Source organism: Leptidea sinapis, chromosome 22 (genome assembly GCF_905404315.1).
Source record: "Leptidea sinapis chromosome 22, ilLepSina1.1, whole genome shotgun sequence".
In the NCBI taxonomy this organism is placed as follows: domain Eukaryota; kingdom Metazoa; phylum Arthropoda; class Insecta; order Lepidoptera; family Pieridae; genus Leptidea; species Leptidea sinapis.
Window position 1 is genome coordinate 7595261 of NC_066286.1, and position 16347 is coordinate 7611607.

At 34.1% G+C, this 16347-nt stretch overlaps 1 protein-coding gene across 1 annotated transcript in view; it reads left to right on the forward strand.

Moving 5' to 3' along the window:
- LOC126970813 (protein Fe65 homolog) overlaps positions 1-16347 on the forward strand; it is a 105160-nt gene that overhangs the window by 23243 nt on the left and 65570 nt on the right. The gene's annotated exons all lie outside the window — the stretch shown is intronic.

The window sequence follows — 16347 nt, forward strand, 5'->3', positions numbered from 1 at the left end:
TCTTGGTACGCTTCCACGTAATGATAGTTTTAATTTTATGTAGTCATAGTATTGTAAATATAGTTATAAGATTTGTTTTATCATTCTCTTATTTTAGAAGTTGCAGGGGGCGCACATTTTACCCATTTTGGAAGTGTCTCTCGCGCAAACTATTCAGTTTATAAAAGAATTATACTAGAGATCTCAGTGTCATTTCTAAATACCTATCCAAACACGTTTTTTTTATGATAAAAAAATTCTATGTTTCAGTTCTAAGTATGGGGACCCCCAAAATTTATTGTTTTTTTTTTTTCGATTTTTGTGAGAAAATCTTAATACGGTTCAGAGTACCAAGTTTCAATAGTATAGTTATTATAGTTTCGGATAAAAATGGCTGTGACATACGGACGGACAGACAGACAGACATAACGAATCTTTATGGGCTCCGTTCTTTGCCAGTTGGCTACGGAACCCTAAAAAACAGGATTTTTTCAATTAGAATTTAAATTAAATAGTATTTAGCCATTGTTTGTTGGGAGCTGATGAAGTTGGTCCAAAGAAAAAAAAACCGCATACGTGAAAGGTATTGTAGTGTATCTCGCTTACTCTCAATACCAATCTAATTTATGTGTCTCTGTCACATTATTATTGTTATTTAAATCACGCATCTATTGTTCATCTTTTATCTACGATTATTCTTAATGGAGCTAATTTCAAACGTGACTAACGGGAGTTCCCAATATTCAGTCTATCTCTTACTTGAGATAAAAATCGTAACTATCGTTGACTTTTCTGTCCCAATAAACTTATCGACGGTAACTCACCTTATCCGTACACGCTGTCTGTCAATGGGACGACGTATAGCTTACCAGCGATAGAAGTTTGTATGGTAATTGTAATTCACGCGTCCCAATGTAAGGCGATAAGAATGACTTATTGGGTATATTAGGGCAGCTTCAGATTATTGACATCTAATTACTGACAGTAGAAGGTAGTAATTCATCTCTATCTGTAGATTGGGGACGGCCACAAATTTTGTCCACTTGTCAATCAAAATCGGTTACAGTAGCCAATGAGTAGCAATCAATGACATTTTTATGTATAGAACGTCATTGGTAGCAGTAGATAAACATAACATAAAGAGGTACTACACACTATGGATCCCGAAAGTGAGTTTTTCCTATCGCGCTACCGTCTTATATCAATGAAATCGAAAAGAAGGTTAAATTTCGAAAATTTATTAATAGACCGAAGACGTTATATTATCGTGTAATCGTAATTAATGAAGTAAGTTGAATGTTTGTGTGAACCTGTTTCGTTCTGTGTTGGTGCTCCGTGTCATGCAGTAGGGGACATTGTTTATGTATGTGGGCCGCTATGTGGGGCCATACAGTTAGAGGGGGAATCAGCTTATAAAAATTACAGACACAATTATTAATAATTTGGGTACAAACCAGGATAAATAGAATATGGGAAGATCCCACGGCCTAACTGACCTCAACGTCATCAAGGTCCTACCGATTTTATAATAATTCAAATATTATTTTGGACACTAACTTCTATTTCTTCCCCTCCTTCACTCTCGAGTGAAGTGTGCAGAATTGGAGACTGGTTTCCTTTTCTATGTCTTTTTTGTCATCCCACGCTCATCAATTAATTGTTAGCAGAATAATCTACAAAAATTATAAACATATTTTAAAATACTTTCAAGCTCGAAGGAGATGCTACCATCAATTAGGATTTTGAAGAATTTTGTAAAAATCGCCTATGAGTCCACACACGTATAAAATCATTTCAACAATAACATTTTTTTTAAATTAATATTTTAACTAATAAAGTAATATAACTGAAATTTCTCAATTTGGATTTTTTTTAAAGTAATTCATTTGGGGCTTTCTTCCTGGTCTCATATTTGTTTCGATTGGACTTTTTGAATAGGCAAAGAGTATTTTACGGTTCTTAGTTATCAGAATAATAAAGTGATTGAAAGCGCCGTTTCAAATAAGCAACAATAGTCAAGGAATCGACAGATGAAACATTAAAACTTGATTGTACTGACAGTTTCTTAGTTTGTTACTCGATGATCCCACTGACCAGGTTCAGTCTGCGTTGGTTGTGTGTATCATTTGTTTTAAATTCCGATTTAATCTTAAAAGTTAGCGTGACCAACGAAATGTAATTTTTTCATGAATTATCGGCTTCTTTGTGTGATTAACTGATTCCCTTTCCTAACCATTTTGAGTGAACAACAATTTTATTTATTTACTACATTTGTAATAAAATGCAATAATTCTGTCACACCAAAATAAACCAGTCAATAAGCGCTAAACAAACAAAAAAAAAAACACCTCTGACTGCCTAATTTGTATGTAACACTTCGAAATAAAACCTAATGTTTTTGCACTAATAAATGCTATTTCATTACTGTTTGTTTTATTGACTTAATTATAAACTCAAAAACTAAGTGTTGTAAATCTTTTACAAATTCTTAGATGTTTCCGTGGTTTTTAAAGTTTCAAAGTTTTAATGTTTCAATTTAAAATATGTGTTATTTAGAACACAGAAAGCAAGGCAAACAATATATAGACTCGAACGATTTCATTTAAAAATGAATTCAAATATTTTTATTCAAAATAAATAGATGGTAAATTCTTACTTTTAGTAAGTGATTTAAAATCCTATAAAAATAAATAAAATACTGGAATATATTTGAATGTGAATCAGGAAATAGAAGAAAATATTTGAATAGCAAAGTTATTTCACAAAAAAATAGGGACGGACTTTCGTGGTCTATAAGCTATACATATCATACATCAACAAAAGTATGGAGTTTTATTATAGTTTCCTGCGATACTGGATGTGAAACGTGAGGAGACAATACTATCTAGAACCATTTACAAAATTATATCTTTTAATTTGTTTGTAATATTTTCATATATTTTCGTAAAATATATATTTAAAATTTTAATTTTAATTATACAGCGTTCAAATGTTGAAGACTTTCTAATTGATTTTCTTCTACAATGTAATTTTTTTAGTAATCATATATCAGTTACTTATTTTTCTACTTAGTGGCCTAAACTATAATAGTAGAATAAGTCTGAAAAGATTTTTAAAGATTAAATATGGTAAAAAATATATTTTTTTACATCAAGCTCCATTTTCGCGAAATCAGGGAGAGTAGCAGATGTTTGAGTATAGCGTTATAGTTATAAACAAATCGCTGTACTCGTGGCCACACCGGGACGTGCAGTGAAGCGTCAACACATCTTTGCTCAATAGTAAAGTTGCATCATTGGTCAGTGGGCGTGAAGTATGAACAGAATTACCACTATGTTAACAGTTATACATAAATAATATGTCTCTAATGACTTAATAATGGCGATTGACGTAGTATTAATACAAACAATACTACAATAAAATTATTAAAACATTTTTCTGATGGCACTAGTGGATTCTTCTTCATCTTCATGACAATCTTGGCGAAGCGGTCGTAGTCTCACGAGCATTTGCCACTTTTCCCCGCTACAGAGGATAATATACTTATAACATATTAATACTAAACTAAAATAAACTATGTGTAAAAGATACAATGAAGAACTCCGATTATAAAAGGAATATTTTTTTAAACGTCTGCCCAACTACCTCATAATAACGAGCATAGTCATCAATCAAGGGGTGGGACTCCCAGTACATATAGTGGGCATAAAAGATCTACAGATAAGCCCTGCTTCCCCCAATAATTATAAATATCCGGACGAGTGAGCCTTGCGCGAATTTTTAAGAATGTACAAACTAATAGGACATCTGGATTCGAACCGGGGCGTTCTGCTGTCCGGATCATCTGAACTATTATAGTCTTGAATATTATTCTTATATATAAAATTCTCGTGTCACAATGTTCGTTCGCGTACTCCTCCGAAACGGCTTGACCGATTCTCATGAAATTTTGTGAGTATATTGAGTAGGTCTGAGAATCGGCCAACATCTATTTTTCATACCCCTAAATATTAAGGGTGGTCCACACGAAAAATTTTTTGACATTTTTTTTTAAATTTGTTTGATTATGAGTCAGCATTAAAAAATACATACAACTTCAAATTTTCACCCATCTATGATCAACAGTTACTTTTTTTATCGGCAATACAACGACATAAGATATTTGGTCTCTATACCTTTCACTAGCTACGGTACCATTAAATCTGAAACACAGGTAATGCTTGTAAATTACTGCTTAATGGTAAATATAGATGCCGCTGTGTTAACCTAGCTGGCATCCTCTGAAAACAACCCACCCAATGGTGAATAAGTTAATTAATTAATAACTACTAGATAATGTACTAGGAACAACCATAAAATTTATTTCCGACAAGGAAAATCTCATTGATCCCTAGTGCTACATGCCTTGAAGTGCAGATTGCACGTTTCGGGCTTAGTTTGCGAATCTCCATAATACTCGAATCGACTATCTTCCAAAAATACTGTTATTTTATCACATTTTATGGTTTGCTAACAGCTGTGTAATAAGCACATAACAAGAACAAAAACATAATATATCCATATAAAAAAATCTGGCCGTTTAAAGTGGGTCAATGTCGCGCCCAAATGAGTCGGTCACAAACAAACATACATACATATGTATGCTTTAACAGGTGAAGCTAATAAAAAGCGTGTAAAAATTGGACATTAGCGGTATTTTTTCAGTATAACCAAATAATGCAAAATTTTAAGTAGAAAATAAGTTTGGCAGACTGCGAACTGAAACCTTAACACAAATATAACTGGTTTCATACCTTTTTAATTTATTTTGACATTAATTCTTTAAATAAAATTAATCAATGCCAAATAAACTTTATTAATTTAGGCTTAATCTTTTGAATCGACATTAAGAATATTTAGGTAATTCAAATTACTGAATCTACTACGAGTATACAATCGACAGCGCATTACTTTAAGATACTTTGACTAACACATTATGATCCTTTGTTGGTAGAAATAAAGTATTTTAATATAATTATTATTATTACGACCGTTGTCCGGTAGACACACCCGGACAATTATCATTAAAGCGAAACTAAAGAAATAAAATTTACTACAATTTGTTTTATACAAGTAGAATTTTTTAAGCAAAACTTAAGCCGTGATAGAAAACCATTTATATTTTTTTAGGGAATAAGAGGACAAACTTCTTGTATCTCTGGTAACTCTTTTTGAGAAAACTCTTCTTGTATATGTCATCTGATGTTAAGTGATCACCGCTGCCCACATGTTCTTCAAACACTAGGAGGAAACACTTTTTTAGAGGTGTTTTCTTGTAGTCGTGGTAACAATACGCAAGTAAGCTCAAGTTCCTTGAAAATCGTACCATGAAAGATCGTCGCAATACCAGCATTCCTTTAATCTGTTTCCACACTTAATTCGTATTCATAATTACTAACCGCTAAATTAATTACTTCCCAATTATATTTGTATAAAGATAAACACAGTAAGTAGCCTTGGTATGTAATCAAATTAATAACGTACCAAATTGCAGAAGTTCCGTTTTACGTAAGGGTCACAAATTAATTTTACAAATACCTATATATATTATTGTTTGTCGGGGTTTGCAGTTTGCACCCCCGACAGACGACCCCAGTTACTCAAGCCCCCCTTACCCCTTCAGAGTACAGCCACTAGCCAGTCACGATTGTGCGGTCGATCGCAGCGCTAGTGCAAGTTTACGCGCCATTTTAAAACAATTGACAGTTCAGTTTTTGACTCTGACGTTTGGTTTTTTTTTTAAATAAACTTGTGGCAAATGTGATTTTGTGGCCTGTTTTACATACCGGTAAATGAAGTCGCTTTTATAGCACTGTTTATTAATATAGCGTGTTTGTGTATGAAGTTGTAGTCATTTTAACAATAGATCGGATACTGTTTATTTTTATATGAGTAAATTTAGCTCTTCAATATATTATTGCAGTAATCTCAGTTTTCACCATATATTTATATATCATATGTATACATATATATTTTGACAGTCCTGTATATCCATATTGTGTTATTTTTGCTAAATATACTCATATAAGTCACTCCAAACACACGTTCAATTTTATCATAGTAAAATATCATACTTTTTAATGCATTTCTTTGAAAAATAGCAATTTCTTATCAAACAATATAATTAGAAATAGTAGATCGGTATAAGTCAAAATAGATTTAAATAATATAATAAATCCCTGTATTGAATAAGCATTGAGTAGCCATTTCTTACAGTGTTGCAGTTTTTTAATTAAATTAAATGTTATTGTCCAAATGTTTTGAGCTTTGAGACTTGAGTCTCGTGCCAGAGTTTGGCGATTCAACATCTCCTGAGGATGCCTCGTGTAGAGGCGAAACACTTGTCGAATTGTTTAAAGACAAATATTGGCGGAATTAACACTAAAGAAAACTCAAAACATCTGTATAATTATGGATTTCCGCATAGTAACGCCTACTTCAATAAATTTTCATATGTTATTGTGTTTAACAGCTAACTTATAAATATATTTGATTAGATTTCAGCTATATAGAATTTTGTTTAGAATAGCCGTTTCTTATTAGTTATCATTTTGAAAACCTAGGCTTTTTATTTTATGCATGGCGTACATTAAACCTCATTCGTAACAGCAAACAGAATTATCCCTTTGTATGTCATTTACTTGTCAAATAAACGTTAACGTTGTTGGTTTTTATGATTTGTATTAAACTGTGAAGGTGACAAAAATAATTCACTTTGTTCTTCTTGCTGTAATTTAATTTGAAATGGAACATTTTCTTATGAAAATAAGGGACGAGACGAGCAGGAAGTTCAGCTGATAATACTATAATAATAGTCTTGTAACAATGCAGTGCCACTCAGGATTCTTGAAAAACCCAACAATTCCGAGCGGCACTACAATTGCGCTCGTCACCTTGAGACATAAGATATTAAGTCTCATTTTCCACGTAATTTCACCAGCTATGGCGCCCTTCAGGCCGAAACACAATAATGTTTACACATTACTGCTTCAAGGCAGAAAAAGGCGCCGTTGTGGTACCCATAAACTATCCGGCATCCTGTGCAAAGGAGCCTCCCACTGGTAAATTATAACTGTATGCTTTTTCTAAGTGTCTCGTATTGACAAGCCCGGGATAAGTTAACATAATCCCACATAACGTGTATATTTTGTTTTATGGAATTTTATCTCCTGGTAAGTAAGACATTTAAGTAAGTCAAGTAAATCTTTTATTATTATTTTTTTGCGAACGTGCACCTACGTTGGTAAATTGTAACGAAGTATTTCAATACCTTGAGCAGAGACATAACTCTTCATTTACGTAGAGGCTGAAAAGGTTCTGCTTTTAAATTATTTCAAAATAAATGTAAAAGGCCAAACGGGAAATGCATTCGCAGTTCAAACGTTCCAAATTCAAATCGCAAAAAAAGAAGTTATGAACAAGTTAAATACTTATTAGGTTCTTTTTCCCAAAGAGTTTAAAAGTAAGATACCTGTTTGTAACTGAACATTTAACATTTTAGAAACAGATTATCTCAATGAATGTTACCTTCAATGGAACACTTTCATTACGAAACCTTATCATTAATCATGAAGGCTACAAGACAAATCAATAATAACTGTTAATAAGTCAGCCTATTGTGAAGTGACAATCATTTTAATGACAAAATGGAGGCTATAAGGTTATCTTGCGTTACGCTTTTGTTTTTTTGATTTTATATGGTCTACTATTGTCTCGTGCCAGATTTTGGCGAGCCAACACGTCCTGAGGATGCCTCTTGTAGAGGCGAAACAAGTGTCGGATTGCTTAAAAACAAATATTGGCAGAATTAACACTGAAGGAAACTTAAATCATTTGTATGGGCTACTATTGCCAGTAATTAGTAATACTTCAAGCCGGTCCACATACTAGCGCTCTACAAAGCGCAGGTCCGGCCACACATGGAGTATTGCTGTCATCTCTGGTCTGGCGCACCCCAGTATCAGCTCGATCCATTTGACCGCGTGCAACGCAGAGCAGCTCGAATTGTCGGGGTCCCAGTGCACTGTGAACGGCTGGATCACTTGGCGCTGCGTAGAGACGTCGCTTCATTGTGTGTCTTCTACCGCATTTATCACGGGGAGTGTTCCGAAGAGCTGTTTAACCTGATTCCTGCCGCCGAATTCCACCTTCGCACGACACGCCACAAGTTAGGATATCATCCTCACCATCTGGATGTGTGGCGGTTGTCCACAGTGCGGTTTTCAAGGAGCTTTCTTCCACGTACTACAAAGCTGTGGAATGAGCTTCCTTGTGTGGTGTTTCCGGGACGATACGACATGGGTACCTTCAAAAAAAGCGCGTACACCTTCCTTAAAGGCCGGCAACGCTCCTGTGATTCCTCTGGTGTTGCAAGAGATTGTGGGCGGCGGTGATCAGTTAACAACAGGTGACCCGTACGCTCGTTTGTCCTCCTATTCCATAAAAAAAACAACAAAGTGTGTGCCCTGTGCTTCCCTGTGGCGTAAAAAGAATAGGGGAGTCCCAGGCCCAAGGGTGTCGTAATAGGTGATTAAGGGCTTTTTAGAAGTTCTAGAACTTGAGTTGCTACTGTCTTTTAGGTGGGTGGTTGTTGTGGGTGGTGTTTTTAGGTTGTACTACTACAATCACAATTATTACTAGTCTCTTAGCGGTACAGTCGGTGTCTCCTGATATAATTAGACTATCATAAATTAGACCAGGAATAGACATAAACTGATGATGCCTACTACTCGGCTAAGTCGAGTTAGTAAGTCTTTTGTGGGGCGATGTATATGCTTTTACAACAAGATCCCAGAAAACGTTCAAAACAAAAGTATTACGTTATTCAAAATAATTGTTTAAAAACATTTGTGGTTACTATAACATAAATGACTTTCTTAATGATACCACAGATTGGGAATGGAGCGACCGCCCTCAGGCTATTAAATAATAAGTTTAATTGTACAATGTTACTTTGTAAATGTTACTTTAATTGTAAAACATATTTTTGATGAAAAAAGAAAGCCCGCTGAGTTTGTTGCGCCCATTCTTCTCAGGCCTGAGACATTTTGGAATGGGTGGTAGTTTTTTTTTGACTTTCAATAAGTGATTTCTCATCCTATTTTGAATAAAAATATTTGAATTTGAAAATAATCCTCTCATACATTTTATTAAAAAGAGCGCAAAAAAGAATGCTGGGAGAGTTTCTTGCGCCATTTCTTCTCTATCAGAGCGCTATTCGTTTCCGAAGCGGTGGTAGTGTTTGAACTGACTTCAAAAATAATTGCAATTTGCAATCAATATTGAGAGAATAAATGCCTTTCCTGTCGCCCCTTGCCTGAAGACACTATACTATTTCTTCTCTACTACTTCTCCATATGTAGTTATATATATTTGGTCGCCTTCACAAGGTAGACTTGCAGTCATACTAGCTTAAATGTTATTACTAGCAACAGCATCATGGGGGGGGGGGATCGTCTCGATTTAAAGCGATGGCTGGTCCAATATTTTACCACTTTGGAAGTGTCTCTCACGCCTACTATTCAGTTTTGAAAATAAATGATTTTAGAAACCTCAATATCATTTTTTATTGAGGTTTTAAGGTTTATTCAACGAAGTATTGGTTGAAAAAAAAAATTGAAATCAGTTCTAAGTATTGGGATCTCCCAAAATTTATTGTTTTTTTTTTCTATTTTTGTGTGATGTTAATCCGGTTCACAGAATACATCTACTTACCAAGTTTCAACAGAATAGTTCTTATAGTTTTGCAAAAACGGGGCTGTGACATACACGACCAGACATGACGAATCTATAAGGGTTCCGTATTATACCATTTGACTACGGAACCCTAAAAAGTACAAAGTAAATCAATTGAAAAAATAAATAGAAATAATTATTTAGAATGTCTTGTGTAGTTAAGTTTACTATAGTACAAATGAGTATATAGGTTAGTACTAAATAGGCTATTCACTGAGAATAATAATGTAACGCTATTTTATCTTTAAAAGAGACCCGCTGAGTTTCTTGCGCCCGTTTTTTCTATTGTCTGGGTAATAATCCAATTATCTGAGTACCACTGGCTGGGTAGTAGTCATCCAATTATTTTCCGAAAGGAAGAATATAATATAACAGTATAAATTCAGCAATGGACGATGGATAAGAGGGGGGTATCACTAACCATCTCATTAACTCGTCACTTCATGTGATCTTTATTTTTTGAAAATAAGGGACGAGACGAGCAGGACGCTCAGTTGGTGGTAATTGATACGCCTTGCCTATGACGATGCAGGGCCACTAAGGATTCTTGGAAAACCCAAATGTTCTGAGCGGCACTACAAATGCGCTCGTCACCTTGAGACAAGATGATAAGTCTCATTTGCCCAGTAATTTCACTAGCCACGGCGCCCTTCAAACCGAAACACAGTAATGCTTACACATTACTGCTTCACGGCAGAAATACTAAAAACTTAATGCACTACAAATATATTTATATTATTTATTAAACAAAATTTATTGTTTGTCGTCAAAAATTGATTATATACAGAAACACTAAATAATAATGATCCGTTACTAAACGAGAGGATGTACTGTAAAGTGGATCCTGTAGATGAAGCCACAACCATGTTTACACATTATTGCTTCACGGTAGACATAGGCGCCACTTTGGTACCCAAAATCTAACCGGCATACAGTGCAAAGGAGCACTTCATGTGATAAAAGATTGCTCTTGTAATCAAATCAAATCAAATCAAAATCAGTTTATTCACGTAGGTCACGGAAATGATACTTATGAATGTCAAAAAAAAATATTTTTCTTATTGAATCTACCGCTACTTCGTAATGGGTTGAGCTAATGAGAAGAAGTAGCAAGAAACTCATTGCCACTCTTTTATATCAAGATTTACATTTACGTACATCGATTTACAAATCATTTCAAATTAAAAAATAATATGTAAAATGTAATAAATAATTCGTCCAATAAAGAAAACGTAGCAAATATATGTATATATACGAATTATTGAAAGGGTTTCGTTTGTTTGTATGGAACCCTATTACATTACACATTTAAATCCGATATGTTAAGCTTGGCTTATCCAAGATTAGCCCAGGTCAATTCAACACGCGCTGGCAAAGATATACTGCGTGAATTATCAGGCTTGTTTCATCATTAGATAAATAAAATTTGAAAAAAAAATATGAACGATGCGGGACTCGAACCCGTGACCTCGAGCCTTCCGTGCGAGTGTCTTCCCACTGAGGTTACCGTTCGTGTGACGTATCGTTGATAAATCTTGTATGCTTTGTTCAACTCTCAGGTTGTGGCTTCATCTACAGGATCTACTTTACAGTTGATAACTTGCTCAACCCCAATATTTGCATATTAGGAAATTGACTTGAGATGGCGCTCTTGTAAATCTAAACAATTTGTTATGTTTTTAAAGTGATAACCCTCACTTCTAGGAAAATTTTATGAAAGATGAAGGATTCGAAACCACGACCCCTGGCGTTCCGTGCCAGTGCTCTGCCAACTCAGCTAACCGTTCGAGTGACGTATTGTCATAAAATCTTCTATGCTTTTTCAACTCTCAGGTTGTGGCTTCATCTACAGGATCTACTTTACAGTTGATAACCTGCTCAACCCCAATATTTGCATATTAGGAAATCGACTTGAGTGAGTTGAACAAAGCATACAAGATTTACTCCCAAGTATTCTGTCGTGTTCATGTTATCACTAAGAACTATGCTAACTTTATGTTATAAACTTGTTATGCCAACTACTTGTTTAAGTTGAGTAAGAAAGTATTTTGTTGGAGGATCTATAGGTATGCTGCGGTAAATTCAATAAGTTTTTTTTTTTAGACATTTATAAGCGTCATTTCCGTGACATACTTGAATAAACTGATTTTGATTTGATTTGCTTTAACATGATCCAAGTAAATGTACAAAACAGAATATATTACGAAATTCAACAGCTATAGTAATAAATAACTAGTATAAATAACTTTCTAAATGATACCTTGTCAATGATTTGTCCACCACTAAGCTATTTAATGAATAAATTTAATTGTAATGCAATTTTATATGAAAAAAAAACCCGCTGATTTTTGTTTGCGTTTTCTTCTCATGTGGTTGGCATACATTTTCAAATGGGTGGTAGATTTTGACGTTCAATAAGTCATTTTTATATAAATTACTAGCTGACCCAGCAAACGTTGTATTGCCGATATTAAAATCGCGATACAAAAGTAACTGTTGATCGTAGATGGGTGAAAATTTGAAGTTGTATGTATTTTTTAATGCTGACTCATTTTCAAATTTAAAAAAAAATGTCAAAAAATAAAAAAATAAAATTTCGTGTGGAACCTTAACATTTAGGGGGATGAAAAATAGATGTTGTCCGATTCTCAGACCTACCCAAAAAAACTGCACTCAAAATTTCATAAGAATCGGTCAAGCCGTTTCGGAAGAGTTCAAAGTTTAACACCATGACACGATAATTTTATATATTAGATTAGATAGTAATTATGTTAATATAAAAATTATATTTTGGATAAAAACATTCTAAAAGTTTTATAAAAATAAACAAGTTTTGTAAAATTTACTCAGCCAAATAAAATAGTCTTGGAAAAAGGAACTCAAATATTATCTATTTAATATTATAGGCAAGTTTGACTTGTTTTTTTTTTTGATGTTTTTCAGTTTCTCGAAACGTACATAATTATATAATATATATATCTCTTTGAGTAAATTTCAATAAATTAGGATCCATAGACAAATGATCTGCCCTAAACATGAACGTGTTAAAATTATTTGCCATTTGTTAAATATATTGTAAAGATAAATGGGGTGGTTATTATTTTGATTATGTGCCAACGATAAAATCATTGCCTGGTATATTGAAAAGCATTTTTACCCTAAATGTGCACGATTCAACACGCGAACTAAATTGAGGTAATTTAATTTGTGATCCATCATTACGTGACCAGACGGATAATTTTACCTTCATTTTATAAATACACTCTTTATAACGGTACTTTCACTTACATAAATTTAAACAGAAATATAAAAAATAAATAATATAACCTATAAACTGCATATGAAGTCCTGGTACATGTTGCTAGGATGACACATGATTTCAACCGCCATGAAAGACATTACTATCACCGCTACCATATTTATGTTCTCCTGGTGTCTATGTAGTAGTACGTGGTGCGCTTGACGTCAGAATATACATATTAAGGTATACTCGCGCCATACATAAAACAATCTCTTCTTCTTTTGGTACCAGTAGACTGTATAATGCTTCCTATCTCATTCTCTCACCGGCTGAAAAAAAAAAAAATATAAAAAAAAAATATAATATAATAAAATATTACCATAAATCTTATTGGTTTTCATGTACCTATGCATATGTATCAGTAAAGTTTTTAGTTTATTGGATTACCGTATTTTTTTATTTTCTTAGACAACTTAAATAGCAAAATTTTAAAAGAAACACTCTAAATTATTTCATTTGACTTCAATGGTGCAATATGTAGAACTGTTTAAATTTCAAATTTGCCATTCAAAAGTTGGACCTGAGTTCAAAATTAATTTATTTAATGAAACTTATAATGATCAGATAAAAATGGATGTAACGCAAAAATTTACATACTAACTGTGAAACCCCTCCTTTTGTAATGTCGGTTGAAAATAGATGAATATACAGGAATGGAAAATAATTGTGAAAAAGTTGGGAGTAAGTGATGCTTATACCACATGTACATATAAATTGTTATACAAATTATTTAAGTTTTCTTTCGTGTTAATTCCGCCAATATTTGTTTTTAAACAATTCAACATGGGATTGAGTCTCGTGCCAGATTTTGGCTAGACAACACGTCCTGAGGATGCCTCGTGTATAGGCGAAACACGTGTCGAATTGTTTAAAAACAAATATTGGCGGAATTATCACTAAAGAAAACTTAAATCATTTGTATAATTATGGATTTCCGCAAAGTGACGCCTACTACAATAAATTTTCATATATAAATTGTAACCTAAATTGGACATAGAGCCGTATTTCGCAAAAGTTAGCCATGATAAGGCGTAATGAGACGAAATGTGGAACGAACTGCTCGGCCGATGAACCCCGTGTATTATTAACTACGTAGTGATTTACTTTTGTGAATACGCTATTATTCAGAATAGCTTTGTGTTGCTGGGTTTGTAGAATACGAGGGCATTATTGTAAGTACCTCATGGTAATGCCACCAGTGGCCTCCAAATCTGGTGGCACGTCAGTCGACAAATCTAAAAGATTTTTAATATTGATATGGACACTATAAGATGTTGTTAGGTTCGCTTATTGCGAAAGAACTTACCGCTTGTCATTAAATCTCAACTTTTCCGAAGTGGTAATAAATAAATTGATTACGTGTAAGTGACACACCTACAAACGCAATCTTTTATAAAATATGAGTAACGATTTGCAATTGAATGAATCGGTACAGCAGCAGAAGAGTCCCCCTCCAACATGCAGCGATGCATGTTGGAGGGGGACTCTGTCCTTTTGTATTACCATACCCATGCTCTAGTGGCCGAGTGAGTCACTATTTGTATTTTTTTCACATATTATAGTATATAGGACTTACGGTACGCAGACATGGTCGCTAACCCCATTGCTATGAGAAAGCTCATGGCCGCTCAGAGGGCAATGTAAGGGGCTATGCTCGGAGTTTCCCTGCGAGATCGAATCTGAAATAAGGAGATCCGTAGGAGAACCAAAGTCACCGACATCGCCTAAATGATTGCAGTGGCAGTGGGCAGGGCACATAGTTCAACGGACCGATCATCGTGGAAATCTTGGGGGGATGCCTTTGTCCAGCAGTGGACGTCTTCCGGCTGATGATGATAATGATAGTATATATGCACTATACAAGTATTTTATGACAAAATATGCACACAAACACACACAGGTTGTGTATTACTAAAAACCTGCAACCAATGTATTATGATTATTCGTTCGAAAACAGCAGGTAATATTTTATTGCCAATAATTTTGTCGTCAAGGTCTAAAATGAAAGCTATTAATTGAACGAGACTGACGAGATAATACAAACGGCTGTAAATAAAATAAAAATATTCCTCATGTTGGTTTTGCTTATGTTAATTAACTGCTTTATTATCTCCTTTTAACGGACTGCAAAACGGTTGACTTTCAAGTTATTGTATTTTTTTGTATACAACCGTCGCACGATGTTCTTGATGACAGACTGCTATATCGATACATTTTAGGAATTACTTCAGTTGTTTAAAATATTCTTGGATATTGACAGTTGACACACGACTCGGGCGAACACTGTTCTAGCCACGGAGCAGAAAAAACTAGTGGACGTGGCATGTGGGCGTTACCCTGTCGCCACTATTGAGTACAAATGTACCTACCTACTCGAGGCTCAAGTGAGACCAGTCATTTGATGTCAAGTGAAGCATAATTATCTTTAAAAAAAAATACAAATATGCCTTATTGTGCCATTTTGGACTGTAGAAATCATAGCCGCAATAAAAATATGTCCTACGAAGGGATTTCCTATCATCGGTAATCATAATTTTCCGATTTAAATACAATTAAAATTTGTTGTGCAAAATATACAATTAGGTAAATATGAACCATAATATTACGACATATGATTGATTTACCTTTACGTTTAATCGATGTAACTTATGTTAGAATAATTAATGTAAACAATAAAAATATATTTCTACTCAACAAGCGCATGCATGTACGTATCGATATAATTTTATCGAAATAATTTTTTTCTTTATAAATTGTATTCAAGTATTTCTCTTTTCCATGCACAATGCGATTAGGGTGTAAGTAAGCAAAATGTTATAATATAGTGGCGGTAATTGGGTACAAGAGAGACTACGAAAAATTCAAATTATTAGTTTTAGGTACAGCTTTAATAAGCTGCGTATGTGCGTATGCTGCGTATGCGTAAAATTCCAGTTTAACTATTTAAGCGTTAATTTTGTAATATAGACATACATGTTTTTTTAATTAAATTTTTGATTGAGGTTTCACCGATAAGGTTGAGTCGAGGTGGAGTAGAAGAAAAACCTCATCACATCGTAAAGTAGAGGAAATACGTCATAGAATTGTAAAAATAGATCGAAAACCATGAATTCTGGGAATGTAAGCCATCATTGTAGCATATGTACATCATAATATAAAATATCATACATCATATGCACAAATTAAATTTTGAAAAACAAAATTTTATGAACGATGCGGGATTCGAACCCACGACCTCCGGTGTTCCGTGCCGGTGCTCTAACCAACTGAGCTAACCGTTCGAGTACCGCCTC